A 15,188-nucleotide genomic window follows, 5' to 3' on the forward strand; every position below is an offset into this window, starting at 1 on the left:
TTATAATCGCGGGGAAACGTAGCAATGCTTTCTGAAGATCCCACGCCATTGTGTACCGGGGGAGAGGTGCTCTTTTCTTTCTTGAGATACTTTCTCCAATAATAAACTTGTTCTCGTAACGAAAGGCAATAGACCTCTCCAGAATAAGTCCCGCCTCCGTAACTTCCGTATCCATCCAACTTCCGGGCGTGGATTGTCTATGGGGAATAACATGGCGTTTCGAAATATCATACCGGTAAAACATCTGTAGGTAGCGAAGTTGAAAAAGCCGGTGGGCAGATTGGCCTACACACTTCTGCCATATAGTTTCCACTGGATTTTTTGATTGTCGGTGCCGTTTAAGTAGTATACTATAGACTATACAACTCAAACGGCACCGAAAATCAAAAAATCCAGTGGAAACTAGATGGCAGAAGTGTGTAGGCCAATCTGCCCAGCAGCTTTTTCTACTTTGTCACCTACAGAGTTTGACAGGTACGATCTTTCAAAACGCCATGTTATTTCCCATAGACAATCCACGCCCGGAAGTTGGATGGATACGGAAGTTAGGAGGCGGGATATATTCTGGAGAGGTCTATTGAAAATGTAGCGGAGTAAAGAGTACATTTCCTACGGCAATCCCGACAGTGCATCTCCTTGCTCAGTGTTGTGTTGTCTTATTGGCTACCCGCCAACGTGGCAGGTAGATTGACAGTTTCACCCGCCAATCACAAAAGTTACCCGCATTTGGCGTGTGGGCGGGTGCCAATTTCATGCCCTGCCCTTCGTGATATGAATGGATATTCTACCTGCCAATTTCGTTCAGCCTAAGCAGGTTAAGAAATGTGTCATTCAAGCCAGCTAACGTTAGCTAACATTAACTTACAATTACTGCTCCTGTTAATGTTAAATCTACACAAAGAAAGACTCAAACATAGTTCTGTGTTCACTGGGTATGAACTGCTGAACAGAAACAAAACAAACTTTTACAACGAACTAAAATTAGCATACCAACGGCTGGCTAGGTTAACGTTAGCAGACGGTTGGTATGCTAACGTTAATTAAATGCTTCGTGGTAGTGCAGCATGTGTGTCAGCTAATGTATACAGTTGAAGTAGTCTCTTCACACGTATGGTAATCATCATGCCAAACAACATATTAATTCATTCAGGGTAGCTTCATATTATAGTCATGTAACTTACTGGGTGGTTTTTGGTGGTAACAATAACGTTACAGACAACTTGAATTTAACTAACTGAATGTGTTAACATGAGCTAGCTAACGGTAGAACTATCACTGCCACTAACGTTAATATTACTGAACGTATGTTTGTCAGTCTGCTGTTAAACAACTCCATGAGGTGGTCATGGTTTCCGAGTGTGTTGCGCTAATATTGTGTCTCCAGATTTTTAATGTTTGTCAACATCATTCACTGATCATGGTTCGTGAAAGTCTTGATATAAAGTTCAGTCAATAGCAGTGATTAATTTACTCTTTTTCTTTCTTTGATTGACAGGGCTGACCCCCAAATGGACCGTGGAATCTTGCTGTCTTCATGGATGTAACTTATCACATGCTGATGCTGCTTTTAGAGTAGGCTATCCATTCAAAAATAAAGTAAACTGTCAAATAAATAATTATGTCGAACTGTTTTATTTCATTGCATGGCTATTTGTTGCCCATTTTCTCTCAATGCAACCCAAATACTGGGTTTAGAAAACCCGACAACTGGTTATTTTAACTAGCAGTTCTGTTGATATAACCCAGTGGTTTGGGTTGAATCTATACCCAATATACTGTGTGAATTTTACTCAACATTTATATCGTTATAACCCAGCACATTGCTTACCTTTACCCAGTCTATTGTGCCAATTTAACTAACGTTGTGTTGATATAACCCAGCGTTTTGGGTTAGAATCATACCCAATCTGCTGGGTTTAATAATGTACCCAGACCATTGGGTTAGGATAACTCAATGTGGTGTTGGTCCAATAGTTAACCAGCGGCTGGGTTATATTTGGGTTATTTTTAACCCAACATTTTTTAGAGTGTAGGCTCTTGACTATTGTTCTTTCACGGACCTTACGCGGGCCGGTCAGGGAAAGCCCACGGGCCGGATGTGGCCCGCGCGCCGTATGTTGCCCATGTATGGCCTAGGTCAGGGGTCGGGAACCTATGGCTCGCGAGCCACATGTGGCTCTTTTGGGAACTGCATCTGGCTCTCGGACAAACCTGCCATTTGTTTACTCAATAAGTCATGAATAATTTTGGTACTGTATTAAATTAAAAATGGACCTACTGAAATCAAAATGTTAAAATAGTGTTCGAAATATAATATATGTTCACGTAGTTTAATCCATCCCATGTCTGTTCTCTACCGCTGAAATTCACGGTTACGTTGATGTAGCCTACTGTACAGATATGAAAAACATGTTTTTTTATTGGACAATGCTGTTCCGAGATAACATTCCACCCGCTGATGCTTTACTTAAAAATCAGCTAGCTAACGGTTGTATCCAAAACAAAGAAAATGGCGAAGAGAAAAAAAGATGAACGAGAACACTTTAATTGTTATTGTTGATGTGTGCGCTTGCTGTAGGCTAGATAAGGAAAATGTCAAAAAGGAAACGTCAGTGACCACAGCTTGCGAGCGCGAACACAAGCGGGCTGAAATGGGAAAGTTTCCATCCGAAGACTGATTCTGAAAACGCGAAATGAACTGCCCGTTATATATTGCACACTGCAACGAGTTAGTATTGCTGTGTTAAACCTGTTCGGTTCCACTTGCATATGAGAAATCTTTCTCACATAGGAAAAATATAAAGACAAACCTGCGCTCACGTTTAAGGGCAATTCCGCGCAAAACTGTCACATCCATAACGCCAACACAATGCCATGTTGGCGTTATGGATATATGACAGTTTTGCGTGGAGTTGCCCTTAAATGATGACAGCCTCAATTCTTGCATGAAACTTCACCTCACTGAATATGAGCCAGCCAGACTCCAAGGCCATCACCAAATCTAATCTCTGGTACAGTAGGCACAATGTTCAATTTCGCCAATGACATGTCATGTCATGAAAATTGAGTGTTGTGTTGTTAACTATGAGGTTACTTTGCATACCAAAAGAACACTGGGAAAATAGGGGGTGGTGTTTAGCCTACATGGGAAGCCTAAGGCCTATACTTCTGTCATTCCACTTTACATTTCAAGTTACTTGCACATTACTTTTAAAACTAGTAGAACATGTATTTAAAAATCCTCTGTTGAATGAAAGTAAATGTACGTTAAATATCTAAACTTTTTCTTGTAACCGTCTTTATGTGGCTCTTCTGAGATTAAAAAAAAAAAAAAATTGGTAAAAGTGGCTCTCCAGGCAAAAAAGGTTCCCGACCCCTGGCCTAGGTAGACAACATTATTTACATTTAATATGCATGTAGTGTTGATATTTAAATACAAAAGAGGACCAGTAAAACAAATGAATGTAGTAGTGGATGCGAATGGGGGCAATTATACATTTGGGGAATTGGGGGTATGATACACTTTAGGTTGTGAAGTAGTGTTTGGCTTCATGTTCTTCATTTCATAGCCCTTATTTGCCCCTTGTTTGATGTACCTGACTTGCGCCTCAGTAGTATTGCTTCAGTGATGGTCTTTTTGTGTTCTGTGTGTTTTGCAACTTATTGCATTGCATGTAAATGCAATGGACTATTATCGCTGTTCTTCTTAATATTATTCTTCTTCTTCCGACCGAATTTGACGTCTAAAGGCTCTGAAACCACTGAACCGTTTGACGTCATTCAAACACTCCTACAAAGGTCTTGTAACGGAGATTTGTCCTATGTCTTTTCACATTTGTGAACTTTATACTTTTTGAGATATTTACGATAAAAGAGCTAAAAATTCTCATAGAGTTAACATTGACCGCTGTGGCGGCAAAATTGCACTAGAAAATGCAATTCCAGGGAATTACCATTGCATGTAAATGCAAAAAAGCTGCTGTGTATAACATTATATTACTTACAGTATGATTATTCAGATTACATAGTCTTACCGTATTCTTGAAAACAACTTACTTGGTTAGATGTTAGCTTAGAGTATACGTTAGACCGGCACATCCGGGAACTTGACTCGTGACAAACGTTCCCGCCCCTTTCGGGGGGAAAACAAACAACCCCTCTCATTAACTCCAACGCAAATTAGGGTCAATAAACGTAATTCGTACAGAAATCGCAGGAGTAGATAATAACAAAAAATACCACAAATCAATTTGACCACTCAATACATAACCACTTTGCCGGTCGTTGACCGTGAAAGATACCTACAAAAGCGTAATTCAATTAATATAAAAAACATGTCCCTTCAGTCTCCCGAGTACGAAATGGTGCAACAACCCCGCTCAGTCAGTCATACCCGGACATTTACTCGTAGCCTCTCTCATCGAGTCTCCAGGTAAGTAACTAAATTGTTTTCCTGTATTTTTGCCTTCATATTTGAATTTTAATGTAGTGTAGTTGACTCACAGGCTCAGATGTAAAGTATGTTAGTTAGATAATTCCGAGATATGATAATTTCTGTCATAGCCGTTAAGTGTTAGCCTAGATTTCTGTTTTCTTTGGTCTGATTCATTTTTGGTGTAACGTTAGTTGTTTGTCTTTTGAAGACTAATGAACGATATTATAATTTCATAAAGATTTAATAACTAGGCAAATATTTATTTGCCAGCAAAGCTGTAGCCTAACCCACCTGCAACTTTTCGGCATGTCTACCGGTTCACTTTGGCTTGTTCTGAGGGAATGTTTTCCCCTCAAAAGGGGCATGGCGCAAACAACCTGCTCTGTGTGACGCGGGTCCGGTTGTAAGTATATGACAAGTCAGTAAAAATAAATTGTCAATTCAATATTGATCAACATTCTTTGTTTTAATACTGCAGAATGATACTCAGAATACACTAATGAACACTTACCAATGTAAGCTTGAAGTAAAAATCACAGTTGTGTATATATATAAAGAACTTGATAATGCCAATCATATTATCCTAAGACAGATCTATTTATCAGTGGTAAAACTGAACTGGCAGCAACAGCTAGAGGCCTCAGTTAATGGTATTAGGTCAAATTTGATGGTGATATATACACTGAAGAATAAAAGTCAGCCCTTCAGATGATCAGTTTTAGACAGAACTTAGGTTAAAATCTTGTTTTTCACACAGCACAGCTCAGGTCTAAAAAGAGAGATCTAACAGCACAGCTATGTTTTACAGTTGTTACAGCACAGGTATGATTCAGAGGTATGAATGATTCACAAGTATACAAGTTACAATGTCTCAGTAGATCTCGGATAAGTTTCAGTATGGTTAAATGGTATGTGCACAGATATGTTGAGATATGGTCACATGTTTGTAAGAATGTATGTTAGTAGGTATGTTGCTAGCAACATTGTCAGAGATGTATGGTTGACAGGTGTGCACACAGACAGGGACATACGTAATGTCATACACGGTCATCACCACTGGTCTGGTCTGGAACCTAAAAGACAAAAGCAAACAAGTTTAACAGTTATACAAAAACAATACAAGGAATGTCTGCAATTGTACAACTGTTCAATACAACTCATTTATTTAAGTGAAGTTGTTACATTACATTAGGCTGACACATTTTTAACCTAACGACTAACATCGTAAACAGTTTAAGCTTTAAACAATTCTCTCAACAATTCTAGGACAATAAAATAGGTAGAATATAATCCAATTGTTGTACCATCAAGCTACTGGTAGTTAAGCTTAAATACTAGCCTATAGTATTAAATTGCAAACAAAGCAGAATTCTGTGTTTTATTGTTTTCAGTTTAAGGATAGTTGATAGCTAATCATATTTTTTTACATATAAAACGTTAACAGCTTAGAAAACTTTGCAGGCAATGGGTTTGTTGTTGCTGTTGATAATCATATGAGTAAGGACGGATCATTCTGATACTAAGCATCTTGATAACCAACTGCTATAACTTGAACAGCATGCTAGGTCTGTCAGCCACATTTTTTCCTACAGATTACAATGTACTACAACTGGAAAGCTTGATTCTCGGGCCAGGCTACACTTTAATTTATAGACCAGAAATGAGTAGGCCAAGTAAACATTGTAGCCTATGTTGACAACACAAACATTATAGCTCAACTTATGTAGTGTGTTTTAACAAGACTTTAGTCGTATGGTCCATTTCCTAACAGTAGCCTATTCATGGCTTTCATAAGGTCCCTTTCCACAGGAGTATTAATAAAGCACCAATGCATTCATAATCTAGGTGCTTGATTGTGTACACCTGTGGAAAGGGACCTGATGAAACCCATCAATAGACGAACTATAGCATACCGTGATAGTGTTTACTTAGGCTACGTAAGAATAAGGAGCGTAGAATGAAAACGTAGCCTGGCCTATTTGATACACAAACAAGCGGTGTACAACGTTAAACATTTGTTAAAATAAAAACAGGAGCATATTTGCTAGCTTTAACTAAAATGTGAAAGGTAGAAGCTATAACGTTATGACCATCAACAAGTAGCTAACGTTATTCATGCCATGAATGAAACCCATGATGGGTTTCATCAGGTCCCTTCACACAGTAGGCTAGCCTAGCTACAATCAAGCACCATTCTGCCGAAAGTGACCTGATAGAACCAGAGCCTAGTATCTATATGCCTAACGTTACTTCTCTAGTTTACGTTAACGTTGTAGTTAAAACGCTGATGGTTAGTAGGCCTATGAACTAATGCACTAATTAGTGCATTACGTTTGCTTGTCGTTCGCTATCGAAACCTACAGCTAATCGGTCACTGTAAAGTTGACGACATATTAACGTTGATTAACAGTGGGTTTCTTTACATAATACATATCAACGTAGCAAGGTTCTAACGTCAACTATTTCACTAACGTTACCTAACGTTATAACGTTAGTTTAGTTATTTGTGACCCATCATTTCATACATATAACGATAACGTTACATAATGTTTGACGACATAAATGACTCAAATACCAAAAAACCGGAACACTTACCTTGTCTCTAATTAGAGAAATGTGCCTCTGAAGGTTTACGAGCCAATAAAGTGACCACGGCAGGCGAAGACGTCCAGAAGATTCACAGCTCCAGCGGTAGCTCGCGTTCAGCTGTTAATTATTTTCAGCTGCAGATCACGTCATAATGCTTAAAGTTGCCGCCATGGAGGTCAATGTTAAGTCAATGGGAATTTATTGCTCTTTTATCGTAAATATCTCAAAAAGTATAAAGTTTACAAATGTAAAAATGACATTGTACAATTGTCCGTTACAAGACCTTTGTATGAGTGTTTGAATGACGTCAAACGGTTCAGTGGTTTTAGTGTCATTAAACGTCGAATTTGGTCGGAAGAAGAATAATAACTAGAAAAGCATTTCCTGAAGGAAATACAATGCATGAAAATGCAAAAATATGATGTAAAATATCATACAGAGTAAAAACAAACTATATTGGTTGCTAAGTAGATGAGGTTTAATATAGTTGGAATGACTGAACAGTTCAATAGGTGGATAGTTTAAATGGTTAAATTATTTAGGTAGATAGTTGACGATAACTAACAGTTGGAATGGCTCTAATGTTTGCTAGTAGTTATGCTAACTATGTTAACAAAGATAATAATGTTAACCAAGTTACTATGCTAACTAGCATGCTAACAATGTTAAAATGCTAACTATGCTAACCATGTGACTTAGCTAACTTAGCTAATCATTTTTAGTAGTTTTGCTAAAAATGCTAACTAGCATGTTAGCTTTTTAACATGCTAGCATGTTAACTATGCTAACCATGTTACTTAGCTAACTTAGCTAATCATTTTTAGTGGTTTTGCTAAAAATGCTAACTAGCATGCTAACTATGCTAACCATGTTACTTAGCTAACTTAGCTAATCATTTTTAGTAGTTTTGCTAAAAATGCTAACTAGCATGTTAACATGCTAGCATGCTAACTATGCTAACCGTGTGACTTAGCGAACTTAGCTGATCATTTTTAGCAGTTTTGCTAAAAATGTTAACTAGCATGTTAACATGCTAGCATGCTAACTATGCTAACCATGTGACTTAGCTAATCATTTTTAGCAGTTTTGCTAAAAATGCTAACTAGCATGCTAACATGCTAGCATGCTAACTATGCTAACCATGTGACTTAGCTAACTTAACTAATCGTTTTTAAAAGTTTTATTAAAAATGCTAACTAACATGCTAACATGCTAGCATGCTAACTATGCTACCCATGTGACTTAGCTAACTTAGCTAATCATTTTTAGCAGTTTTGCTAAAATGCTAACTAGCATGCTAACTAGCATGCTAGCATGCTAACTATGCTAACCAAGTTACTTAGCTAACTTAACTAATCGTTTTTAGAAGTTTTATTAAAAATGCTAACTAGCATGCTAACTATGCTAACCAAGTTACTTAGCTAACTTAGCTAACTAGCTACAGTGGGTAGGAGTCATAGTTGATGGCAAGTAACAGTTACAATGGCTGAACAGTTAAAAAGTTCAGTAGTTTAAAGGGTTAAATTGTTTAACAGTGAAATATTGTAGTGAGGACTTTTATTTTGAAACAGTTTTTGGCAGAGGAAGCAGTTGAACAGGATGTGTAGTCTTAATAGGGCCAGTTTGTATGCTTTAAGCCTGAGACTGGCGGTTGATGCAGGTGGCCCGAACACCTGCCATAGGATTCTAATTGCTTAACGGCCGTATTGTGATGTCATAATCATAATGTTAAGTCAATGGGGAATTTTTTATTAGTTTTTAATTAATAGTTTAAAAAGTATAAAAGTTACAATGATGAAAAATACATTGCCCGGGAGTCCTAAGTAAGATCTATGCGACAAACTTTGAATGAAGTTTCTACGTTAAACGGTTGAAGCTGCATTAAGTGCGTTAGAAGAAGAAGAAGAAAAAGAACTAGAAAAGCATTTCCTGAAGGAAATACAGTGCATGAAAATGCAAAACATATGATGTAAAATATCATACAGAGTAAAAACAAACTATATTGGTTGCTAGGTAGATGAGGTTTAATATAGTTGGAATGACTGAACAGTTAAATAGGTGGATAGTTTATATAGTTAAATGATTTGCTTGGTAGATAAGGTTTAAAGTAGTTGGAATAATTGAACGGTTAAATAGGTGGATAATTTAAATGGTTAAATTATATAGGTAGATAATTGACGATAACTGACAGTTGGAATGGCTATAATGTTTGCTAGCAGTTATGCTTACTATGTTATCAAAGATAATAATGTTAACCAAGTTACTTAAGTTAGTTAACTTAGCTAATGTTTTCATTTTTAGTAGTCATGCTAACTAGCATGTTAGCAATGCTAACATGCTAACTATATTAACCATGTGACTTAGTTAACCTAGCTAATCATTTTTAGTAGGTATGCTAACTATGCTAACTAGCATGCTAGCATGCTAACTATGTTAACCATGTTACTTAGCTAACTTAGCTAATCATTTTTAGCAGTTATGGTAACTATGCTAGCTAGCATGCTAGCATGCTAACTATGCTAACTATGCTAACCATGTTACTTAGCTAACTTAGCTAAACAATTTTAGCAGTTATGCTAACTATGCTAGCTAGCATGCTAACATGTTAGCATGCTAACTATGCTAACCATCTGACTTAGCTAACTTAGCTAATCATTTTTAGCAGTTTTGCTAAAAATGCTAACTAGCATGATAACATGCTAGCATGCTAACTATATTAACCATGCTAACTAGCTACAGTGGGTAGAAGTCATAGTTGATGACAAGTAACAGTTACAATGGCTGAACAGTTAAAAAGTTCAGTAGTTTAAAGGGTTAAATTGTTTAACAGTGAAATATTGTAGTGAGGACTTTTATTTTGAAACAGTTTTTGGCAGAGGAAGCAGTTGAACAGGATGTGTAGTCTTAATAGGGCCAGTTTGTATGCTTAAAGCCTGAGACTGGCAGTTGATCCAGGTGGCCCGAACACCTGCCATAGGATTCTAATTGCTATGATGTCATAAAGGGCAATGTTAAGTCAATGGGGAAATTTTGATAGTTTTTAATTAATAGTTTAAAAAGTATAAAAGTTACAAAGATGAAAAATACATAGCACTCTTATCCTAAGTAAGACCTACGTAACAAAGTTTGAAAGAAGTTTCTACGTTAAACGGTTGAAGCTGCATTAAATGCGTTAGAAGAAGAAGAATAAGAAGAAGAAGCCTAGGAAGAACAGTACAGTGCATTTTCATGCACTGTAATAAGAAGCCTAGGAAGAACAGTACAGTGCATTTACATGCAATGCAATAAGAAGATGACTTGGAAGAACAGTACAGTGCATTTTCATGCACTGTAAAAAGCCTAGGAAGAACAGTACAGTGCATTTTCATGCACTGTAATAATACTAGAAAATGTAATTCCAGGGAATTACCATTGCATGTACAGTGGGCATCGCTTTCAAATGGCCACTTCAGTCGCGCATTACGAGGCGTGAAGCTGCGTGAAGCTTTAGTACCACTTTCAGCCACTGTGCGTCGCTCTGCCACTGTACATCGCTCTGTCAGTAGCCTGACTGCCGCCCCTTCTGAAAAAGCAGGAGGCTACCAAACATAATTGTTACCGAGAGGAATCCCAGCCTACGAATTCAATAACAAAATAAATCATGCATAATTAAACATTACCTCGATTAAGGCTACTTCGGTATGGCTTAAGGCTTGACTACACGGTGGTAGCGAAAATCGAAATCTGCTATGTTATTGTCAGTGTTGGGGGCAATGCAACTATGCAAATCAAAACAGTGTCTTAATTTGCCCTACTTCTTGACTGCAATGTAGTCAATTGACTGCTTGACATGTCATTTTTATTTTTCTGTTTCTGTACAATAAACAAATACATCTGCTTTATGCCGCAGAATTACATTCATATTTGGCTGACTGCAGACGCGCCACTTCCCTCCCGATATTCCAAGATTAAGATAGTAGCCTATACAAAAAGCATACTATCATAAAAATTCGTTAAAACGAATAGCTATTTGCAATTTGACAAAACACTGGTCCTCATTTTGCGAATGCGAGGACGATATGAGCCTGTTGCATTTAGTTAGATGTCCGAGTCACGCATGTTTGAAAACCACTGGCTCGTAAACACAATAATTTAACACACGACAGTTGGATAGCCTACTTCATCATGTCCCCATGCCTACATTTTTGTGAGTAGCATAGAGATCGTTAAAAACAATAAAGTAGCCTATGTCTCTCCGTTTGGGACATCGAAAACTTATTGCCTATTTTTAATAGGGTAGACTACCGTCGGAGATGCTGACTGGCAAAGGCCTCGGGATAACACGTTATCTCCACTATCATCAGTCATGCCCCTTGATCAAAGTGGGGAATTAAATAAAAGTTTGAGAACCACTGGGTTAACAAGTTACCTGCAGTCCAGAGCAATATTCTGATGATCGGCGATGATATCGGCAAATGTTTGTTTTCCAAAGTAAGAATTTCACTTGACCATGCACCTTCGACAATGAATAGCTCATTACACTTGTTACTGTTAAACGTAGGCCTAACTGGTATCATTACAAACATTATTCTGTGTCCTAAAACTGGCATATTGTATGGCATTGTGTCATGTAAATTCGTTGCAAAATCTAGAGAAATGTGTGAGGTGGTCAGCGGGGTACAATTGAGACACACATTGGATTGTGTTATTACTTGAACATTTTACACATATCCACAGCTGTGGTAGGCCTATCAGGGGCAGGAGGATTACTGTTAGCGCAGGCTTTATATAAAATTCTTCAACAGAAGGCCTCGAATGCAGGCTTGCCCTGTGGTTTACGCAGCCTACAGTAAATAACAGACCGCCACAATGTGCGGTATGATGCTTTTTTACGAGCAAGATGTTTTTGGTGCCCTACGCACACTGCATGTTCTTAAATAACAATGATCATCAGTCATATTCGACCATTAATTTGTGTAAATGGGCAAGCGTGACCACCTTGATTGGCTGATGATTGTAACGCGGGCATGATTCCAAACACCTCCCTTACGATAATGAGTGACAGGTGACAGGTCTCAGAATGCGTGCGCTACACAAGGACGGGAGATGATGAATAACTGGGGCCGTAGGCTATTCACAAAGGCTTTTATCTTACCACTAGGAGTAGGCTACTCCTAAATCGCACTAAAAGATTTTAGCTTGGAGTTTTCTCTTAAAAGTTATTCACAAAGCCTTTCAGACAACTCCTAAACTAGGAGTGATGGTGCATTCAGAGCACCTCGGAATGACAAGGACCGACCCCATGGCTACTTTGTTTTTCCGACAGCAAGTGTTCAAGTGCTTTGCCATCGAATGTGTGACAAACACGGATGCCACAACAAAGGTTAAAACATACACTCACTAATCCTAAACAAACAACTGTATTTGCTTAAAATATAGTGTAAGATGCTCGTGAAAGAAAGATATGCAGCTTTTCAAGTGATAAAAAGGGCAAATTCCCAAGTTCACATTAAAACTGTTGGACATGAAAGGCCACATGGACTACAAACGAACTACAACGTAATGACAAAAGTGATGACGAGCCCCTAACTGGGCAACTCTGTTAGCAAAATCTAGCCCCAGTTTCCGACCTCTGACTCACACATTACGTGACGTAAATGACGCGGAATGATGATGTTTTCACTCGGAGAAAGGTTTTTACGAAGCCCATGAACGCATTAGTCTTCCTTGCTATAGATGACGTCATTACTCATGCACGAGCTTGACTGAAGTGACCACCTTGATTGGCTGACGATTGTAACGCGGGAATGATTCCAAACACCTCCCTTCCGATGATGAGTGACAGGTGACAGGTCGGAGAATGCTTGCGCTATACAAGTAGTGAGAAGGACGGAAGATGATTAATAACTGAATAAAAATGCCTAGCCTAAATTAATAAAGAGTAAGGCAAAACAAATAGCCTAGTAGCCTAATGAAACATAGGCCTATGGATTGATGCAGTACCTTTGCAACATTATTAAATTAATCTGTCACCGTATGCCTAGGCTACATTTGCAAAGAGAACATTTTAATTTGATTCTCAATGAAATGTTACATTTAATTTACATGTTAACAATGAGTAGTTTTGGTTGTTGTTGGTGGCGTTATTGCATTCCTTTTATGAATTCAAAATTGTTCCCTCGCGATTGGAAGCTCCTGTTGCCGCATAGCGCATTTCAAAACATCGCAGTGTAAAATGCCACAAAAAGCTGTTTATGAATAGATCTTAGTGAGTTAGGAGTCCTCTCGACTTCTTTTAAGCTGTCCCAGACTTTTAGGTGCTACTTTTAGGTCTAAAATGCTTCGTGAATTACTTTTTGTGAAAAAAATTAGGAGTCCTAAAGTTAGGAGTGACACGCCCATTATTCGCCAGTTAGGAGCTACTTTTAGCCTTAAAATTCTTTGTGAATACGGCCCCTGAATAAAAAGGCCTAGCCTAAATGAATCAAGAATAAGGCAAAACAAATAGCCTAGTAGCCTAATGAAACATACGGATTGATGTAGTATCTTTGTAACATTATTAAATTATTCTGTTACTATGCCTACGTTTGCAAAAGATAACATTTTAATTTGATGCACAATAATGTTACATTTAATTTACATTTTGACAATGATTAGCCTAGTTTTGGTTGTTGTTGGTGGCGTTATTGCATGTTAGTTATGCCTACAATGCAAAATTGCTTCCTCACTATTGAAAGCTGCATTAGGATTTCAAAACACAGCAAAATGCCGCAGGTTTGTGAATAGCTCTGTGAGTTCTTTTAAGCTGTCAGAGGTGGGAAGGTGTGATTTGTTGGGGGCAGGGCCGAATTAACTGGTCACAAATGTCTGATGGCTCCCCTTCCCCCCCAGCCAACGTGAATCGGGTGGTCAGTTAATAGGCTGAAGATTTTTCCTGCCATCTAAGGCAGCGGTCCCCAAACACCGGGCCGCGGCTGTTACATTCCTAACCGGGCTGTAGCCTACGACATGAGTTTAAAAAAATGCATGCAAACTAAACTCAATTTAATTCGCAATAATGTCACGTTTTTACATGGCATAGGCCTATATGCAGTTGTTTGATTGCACACATGTCTGTCCCGCCTTCAACACTTTACATATTGCCTTCAGCGCTGCGCAGCCTCAGGTCAGCTCACTTCACTTGATCAGTTCTTGGCGAACGGTAGTGTCACACGAAGTTAGCTAAACTGCTAGAATGAGCATCAAAAAACAAGCATCTTTAGCAGACACTGGCCAGGGTGTTTAAGTTGCGAGAGCCGCTGCAGAGATTTCTTACAGAAAAAAAGTCACCGTTAGCTGCACATTTTAGTGATGAGGACTGGGTGTCAAAACTCGCTTACCTATGTGGCATATTCGGGTTGCTTAAAGACCTCAACCTGTCACTCCAGGGGAGAATGACGACTGTCTTTAAACTGGCAGATAAAGTCGCTGCATTTAAAACCAAGCTTGATTTGTGGGGGCGAATGGGGACGGGGTGTATTTAATATGTTCCAAACAGTAGCCTAGTGGGGGTTTTGGGAGAGACTGAGGCAGGGCCCTTTCTCTTGCAGCTGGTGCGCGATTACCTTGTTGCGCTTTCAAATGAGTTTGAGCGTTAGGCTACTTCCCATCCTCCAAAGATCCACGGCAAACCAATGAGTGGGTCCGCAACCCATTTGTCAATATCCCGAATAGTCCTAAAATGTCAGCGCAGGAGGAAGAGCAGTTGATCGAAATTGCAAATGACGGTGGTCTTAAGAGTGTGTATGAGGAAACCTCTCTGGCGGGTTTTTGGATCAAAACCAAAGCAGAATATCCCGAGATAGCCGTAAAAGCGCTGGAAACGTTGCTACCATTTCCCACCACGTATCTATGCGAGGCCGGGTTTTCTGCAATGACTGCAACTAAAACCAAATTGCGCAATCGACTGGACATTTCAAACACACTGAGGGTGTCACTGTCTTGTTGCAGGGAAACAAGCACAGGGCTCCCACTGATTATATTCATAATGCACGTTTAGTTCCCATGTTTTGTTCCCATATTTTGTTAAGCATGTTCACACTTGATAGATGTAGCTTCAAGTTGTTCAATTTTCATAGTTCATATTGTTAAATTTTCACTTCTTCAAGTTCACGTTTTTCATGTTTTTAAGAGTTCGTTACCTTCA

Source organism: Alosa pseudoharengus, unplaced genomic scaffold (assembly GCF_046254945.1).
Source record: "Alosa pseudoharengus isolate Yale_2024_CS ecotype anadromous, Long Island Sound unplaced genomic scaffold, YU_APseudo_1.1 YU_APseudo_1.1_scf_13, whole genome shotgun sequence".
NCBI classification, from domain to species: Eukaryota; Metazoa; Chordata; class Actinopteri; order Clupeiformes; family Clupeidae; genus Alosa; species Alosa pseudoharengus.